We start from the raw sequence: 7228 nt of genomic DNA, 5'->3' as shown, positions 1-7228 counted from the left end.
CTAGCCAAGGCTTAGCAGCAGGCTACATGCCAATAATACTCGCCTGTGAACAGAAAAAGAGCTAGTGCTTAGTGCAAATATCAGCTTATGCTAATGCTGCTCCAGCTTTATTGATGGAGATACTTCACTGTATAGCTCTGTACTTCAGTGGAGTGTCTTTACTGCTCCTTAATACCTGACTGATAGAATTCATACATAAGTAGCACCGGATTATAAGGAGCTCTGATGATTTTGGGGAAATTAAAGGATTTTTAATGCAGCTTATAGTGTGAAAAATACAGTATTATTATTGAAGAACTCTATATAGTGTTCAGGAGTAGATGTGAGTTATTCAGACTATGAGGTCATGCAGTGCTGCACTGGACTGAACTGGAGCATGAAAACATCAAAAGTATGACATCACTCTGAGCATCGGCCTGCATTACTCACAGCCTGACCGTCCTCTACCAGCAAACCCAATTACCCACAATTCTCTCTCTCTCTCTCACACACACACACACACACATTATAACAGTGAACAGTTATAAACGGGATGATGATGATTAGGAATATCAGCTCTGTATCGTCATTAGATTCTTAGAAACCGTGGTTTCAAAGGAACAAATCAGTGAAAATTCGTCATTATCGTAAGTGCTCCCTCATGGGTTTCTTTAGCTTACAACAGAAAATGCTAAGCTAATGTTTCTAACAAACACTGATTATTTTAGCTTCTCAACCCATCACTCAAAATTCATCAACGGTGTGAAAAGTATCTCCACCCATTCCTCTGTAAAATACATTTTTACATTACATTACATTACATTACATTACATTTGGCAGACGCTTTTGTCCAAAGCGACTTACAATAATCAAGTACAATGTAAAATAAGTTTAAAGGAAAAACATCTTTGGATAGGGATAAAAGGAGGTCAAAGGGGAATAATAGGATAGAGGAGTGAAGGAGAGGAAGAAGGAAATGAGGTTAGAATTAGTTAGTTTGTTAGAGGTGTTAGGAGAGTAAGTGCTCTTTGAAGAGCTCTGTCTTCAGGAGTTTATTAAAGATAGTGAGAGATTCTCCTGATCTGGTAGTGGAAGGTAGTTAGTTAGAGGTGTTAGGAGAGTAAGAGCTCTTTGAAGAGCTCTGTCTTCAGGAGTCTCTTAAAGATAGTGAGAGATTCTCCTGATCTGGTAGTAGAAGGTAGTTAGTTAGAGGTGTTAGGAGAGTAAGTGCTCTTTGAAGAGCTCTGTCTTCAGGAGTTTATTAAAGATAGTGAGAGATTCTCCTGATCTGGTAGTGGAAGGTAGTTTGTTCCACCATTGGGGAACTCTGTATGAGAACAGTCTGGATTGCTTTGTGTGAATGTTTGTTTGTCAAAGCGAGGCGACGTTCACTGGAGGAGCGCAGCGGCCGGGAGGTAGCGTAAGCCTTCAGGAGCGAGTGCAGGTAGGAAGGAGCTTCTATAGAAGTATCTATAGATACTTCTATAGAAGTATCAACTCAAGCGTTTTACCAATTTACACAGCCAATTACACACTCATCAGGACTCCCCCTAACACTAGTGATGCTCCAACACCAGGAGGGTGAAGAAGACCAGCACACGCCTCCTCTGATACATGTGAAGTCAGACTCCGCCTCTTTTTGAGCCGCTGCTGATGCTGTAGCATTACAGAGTAGCATCACAGCGCTAACGCTCGGAGGAAAGCACAGCAACTCGGTTCTTATACATCAGCTCACAGACGCAGCCTTGTGCTGATCCACATCACCCTAGGAGTGATGAGGGGAAAGAGAGAGCGCCATCTACTGTACTGTACCCACCCAGAGAGAGAGCAAGAGAGAGCCAACTGTGCTCTCTCAGGGCTCCGGCAGCTGATGCTCCAGCAAGCTGCATGACTGGTATTAGAACCAGTAAAAAAGTGTACAAGTACTGGTTTCAAAACTACTTAAAGTATAAAAGTAAAAGTAATGTAAGGGGAAAAAAGTAAAAAAGCCATTAAGAACAGAGTCCTATAGTGCACTAACACCCCCCCCCCCCACCCCAAAACACATTTTTCTAAAAGCTATCATGACTGTAATGTTAAAATATTAAAATGTTAATGTTGATAATATAATTTTGGATTTTGCACTAGGCTGTTCTCTAGTGTTTCAGCTGCATATATGCTGATTGTAAATGAATGTACTTTAGTAGAATGTAAATATATTAAAGTTATGTTAGTTGGACTGGAGTCTGCTATGTTCTTACTGAAGTGTGTGTGTGGGGGGGGGGGGGTTGTGTGCATGTGTGATGGATCACAGTATTATCCAATAGGGAGTGGGAATGGTATATGTTTCTACTTCTCTACATCCAATCACAATCAGATTCACTCTATCTGGATGGAGAGATTTATCTGGATAGGGGTTTTATTGAACGATGAGAAGCCGGAATGAAAACCAGCTGAAATGAAACAGGAATAAACAGGTTATTTAACTTTATAAAGTGATAAAGTTGTTGTACTTTATCAGTTTATTGTTTATTAGGTTCTGTCTGCAGACTCCCTCACTTCTCTCTCCTCCAGGCGTGTGATCAGGAGGCGTTCTGACATTTCCTCAGATCCATTCAGCTCCAGATCCGCTCTCCGGTTCTGTTCTGACTGTGTGTGTGTGTGTGTGTGTGTGTGTGAGAACAGGGTGCTGATAAATACCAGCACGCAGTGATTCATGCTCCGCCGACAGCTGCCTTTGTAAGCCCAGTCTCACAACCTACACACTGCAGCGGAGATGAGTCGCCTACACACACACACACACACACACACACACACACACAGAAAGTGAAACAAAAAAGTGCATGAATGAACACGACTTTAATTTAATAAAAGTTTAAGTTTAACTTAAACTTTTTAGGTTTTAGGTTCAATTCTCCCATACTGTCCACTGTATATTCAACATGCCACCTCATGGTAAAGAACTCTCTGAGGATGTGAGAAACAGAATCGTCGCTCTATATAAAGATGGAGCCCAGGCGATAAGAAGTTCACTAACATCCTAAAACTAAGATACATTTAGAACCGGTATGCATTTGTAACTATAGCCCGTTTAAATATATTAGTTATGTAAATTAAAGAATAATATTAATGCACACTGATTGGAATTTATTTGTTAACTAGAAAAAGAAGGGAATTGTTGCTAATTTTAATACTTTAATGCCTCTAATGGCTTCAGAAAAACATTATAAATTGATATTAAACTCTTGTCTGACTTGTGCAATAGAGCTTTTAAAAAATATTTTTTAAATACTTACAAATTAAGTATTTTTAGGTTTGTTTATAGTGTTTAAAAATAAGCTGTAATAAAGTTGTTAGCAAATCTCTTTCTAAGGTCTATTGTTGTCTATTGCTGTTTTTCTAAAAATGAAGTCTGATTTATTTATATATTGTGTAATTGTGTAATTTTGTGGGCCAAAGTAAACCCAATACTAATCAAAGCCTTAATTTAAAGCCTTAATGTTTTATATTATATGTACTCCTAACAGTACAGTAACAAAACAAACACAAACCTATATTAAAGCCCAGTTATGCAAATAAATAAATAAGATAAGATAATAATACATTGATATACTGTAGAATTGTCAGAATCTTAAAAAATACAGTGATATACATTTTTGGTCATACCCCCCAGCACCACCATATAACAGTTTCATAACAGGTCTCCTCATAAAGTCCATGTGTTTAGTGTAATATCCAGAGTTTGGCTTTAAAAAACAGATGCATTAGTGCTGCCAGTATTGCTTCAGACGTTGAAGAAGTGTGAGGTCAGCCTGCATTGCTCAGACCGTACGCCACACATTGCATTAACTCTGTCTGCATAGAACTGTCCTTAAAGGAAGCCTCTACTGAGGCTGATGCACAAAAAAGCCTGAAAAAACAGTTTTTGCTGAAGCCAAGCAGTCCAAGAGCATGGACATCTGGAACCATGTCCTGTGATCTGAGGGGATCAAGATACACTTGTTTGGCTCAGATGGTGTCCAGCACGTATGGCGGTGTCCTAGTGAGAAGTACCAAAACAACTGTCCCTTGTCTACAGTAAAGCATGGTGGTTGAGTTGAATTTCAACATGTACTGAGACATTCTGAAGCAGAGAATGATCACCTTTTGCAACATAACGACCCAAAACACACCTCAAAGATGACAACTGGCTTGCTGAGGAAGCTGAAGGTAAAAGCAACATACTGGACAAGTATACCTGCAGAATTAAACTCAATTGAGCACCTGTGGGGCATCCTCAAGCAGAAGGTGGAGGAGCGCAAGGTCTCCCAACATCCTCCAGATCCGTGATGTCGTCAATCTATACTATTAGACAAGCTGTACACAGACTGCTCTTAAGTTATATCCATCTTTCATTTCTACAGTGTTGCCACATGATAATATATATATATATATATATATATATATATATATATATATATATTTTTTTTTTTTTACTGTACTCACGTCTGTTGGATACTGTACACCAGGGTCAGCAATTAAAAAAAATCTGCTTTGTAAAATAAAGTGCAATGGGATGGAGTGCTGCTACAGACCCGTAGCAGACCCAGAGGGCTGCTGAACCCAATTGCAGAACAGGTAAACCCAAGAAGAAAAAATAAATAAGTAAATAAACACACCGCTCCTCACGCGGGATCGAACTTGTGTCGCCAGGGTCGCCGTCTAATGAACTACTGCTGCACCAGCTAGTGAATTAAGACACAGCCGGGGAAAAAAACGCCCTTATAAGGAAGAGAGGGAGCCCTAGAACGGGTGGAAAAACGAGAAAGTGCGGAAACTAAAGTCACGCCGAGCGCGACAGAGAGAGAGAGAGACAGGGGAGGCACGTAAACAAAAGCTCTCCGGAGCTTTATAGTTCAAACAACCTCTCGGACCAGATGTTTCATGCTTGTGGGCCACATCTGGCCTATTGCCGACCCCTGTTTTATACTGTGAATATTTAGAACATCAGTGTCCATGCTCACCAGCATAAATCAAGCACCAGACGAGTATAAACTAGTATATATTGAATTTTAAACACTGGTATTGCAGCAGAAATCATTATATATTATATTTTGAACAGTAATGTACTGGTAAAGCAGAACCACAGTGGTTCCAGATCAGAGTAATGTGGTTTAGAGGAGTGAAGGTGTAGATTTTACTCTGTATGAATGGTGTTTAGAGTGTGAGGGGGCAGGAGAATATTAAATAGTGTAACAGAAGGACGACGGGTGGCAGATCAGGAGCATTCCCCCACACACACACACACACTACACACACACACACTACACACACACACGTGCTGTTCCATATGGCAGCAGAACGGCTGCAGGACAGTCACGACTCAAACCAGCCCAGAACACACACACACACACAAACACACATCCATTCATCAGCACGGCTCTGCTACAGACTGGCCACTTTATCAGAAACACCTGCTATACCTTCTGCTCCACTCTAATACACACTCCTCCCTACAGCTGAAACACCCTGTAGATACAGTAAAATCAGACAGAAAATCTGAATCTGCTGCTGCACAGTTTACAGCAGGGGTGTCCAAACTACGGCCCGCGGGACATTTGCGGCCTGTTTCCTTTTTTGGAGCGGTCCGCGAGGTATTTTAGAAATAGAATGAAAGTTGTCCCGCTGTTAAGCAGGTTTTTATAATGTGAGATTCACAGTTTGAACGCTAGGTGTCAGACACGGGCCAAAGAGTCTAAAAGCGGAGAGAGTGCGCATTTCTAGTGCAGAAAAACGGGCCAAAGAGTCTAAAAGCGGAGAGGGTGCGCATTTCTAGCGCAGAAAAACGGGCCAAAGAGTCTAAAAGCGGAGAGAGTGGGCATTTCTAGCGCAGAAAAACGGGCAAAAGAGTCTAAAAGCGGAGAGAGTGCGCATTTCTAGCGCAGAAAAACGGGCCAAAGAGTCTAAAAGCGGAGAGGGGGCGCATTTCTAGCACAGAAAAACGGGGCAAAGAGTCTAAAAGCGGAGAGAGTGCGCATTTGTAGCGCAGAAAAACGGGCCAAAGAGTCTAAAAGCGGAGAGAGTGCGCATTTCTAGCGCAGAAAAACGGGCCAAAGAGTCTAAAAGCGGAGAGAGTGCGCATTTCTAGCGCAGAAAAACGGGCCAAAGAGTCTAAAAGCGGAGAGTGCGCGCATTTGTAGCGCAGAAAAACGGGCCAAAGAGTCTAAAAGCGGAGAGAGTGGGCATTTCTAGTGCAGAAAAACAGGCCAAAGAGTCTAAAAGCGGAGAGGGGGCGCATTTCTAGTGCAGAAAAACGGGCCAAAGAGTCTAAAAGCGGAGAGGGTGCGCATTTCTAGCGCAGAAAAACGGGCCAAAGAGTCTAAAAGTGGAGAGAGTGCGCATTTCTAGCACAGAAAAACGGGGCAAAGAGTCTAAAAGCGGAGAGAGTGCGCATTTGTAGCGCAGAAAAACGGGCCAAAGAGTCTAAAAGCGGAGAGAGTGTGCATTTCTAGCGCAGAAAAACGGGCCAAAGAGTCTAAAAGCGGAGAGAGTGCGCATTTTTAACGCAGAAAAACGGGCCAAAGAGTCTAAAAGCGGAGAGTGCGCGCATTTGTAGCGCAGAAAAACGGGCCAAAGAGTCTAAAAGCGGAGAGAGTGCGCATTTTTAACGCAGAAAAACGGGCCAAAGAGTCTAAAAGCGGAGAGTGCGCGCATTTCTAGCGCAGAAAAACGGGCCAAAGAGTCTAAAAGCGGAGAGAGTGCGCATTTTTAACGCAGAAAAACGGGCCAAAGAGTCTAAAAGCGGAGAGTGCGCGCATTTGTAGCGCAGAAAAACGGGCCAAAGAGTCTAAAAGCGGAGAGAGTGCGCATTTCTAGCCCAGAAAAACGGGGCAAAGAGTCTAAAAGTTGCCGTAATTAAGGAGTTTAATATTAAGAGACATCATGAAATTAAACATCAATTTGAAAAATCTTAGTTTACACAACACTGTCAAAGATAAAGATAGTCAGTCAAGTAAAATTATGTGTAAATGAAATAATCAGGAAAAGGTATTATTTAAAGTGGTATATTTTATTATTTGTTTTATTACAGAGTCTGTGGCCCGTGACTTCAAATATATTTCTCCTTCTGGCCCCCAACAATAAAAGTTTGGACACCCCTGATTTACAGCCTTCATCATCCCCTAGTCCTTCATCAGTACAGGATACAGGACACTGCCCACAAGGAGATATACATAATAAGACAGTACCCAAAGCATGCCTGGCCACAAGACGATACCCACAGGACACACTA

The sequence above is a fragment of the Astyanax mexicanus genome, chromosome 14 (genome assembly GCF_023375975.1).
Source record: "Astyanax mexicanus isolate ESR-SI-001 chromosome 14, AstMex3_surface, whole genome shotgun sequence".
Taxonomy (NCBI): domain Eukaryota; kingdom Metazoa; phylum Chordata; class Actinopteri; order Characiformes; family Acestrorhamphidae; genus Astyanax; species Astyanax mexicanus.
Note: the sequence above shows the minus strand (reverse complement) of the source record.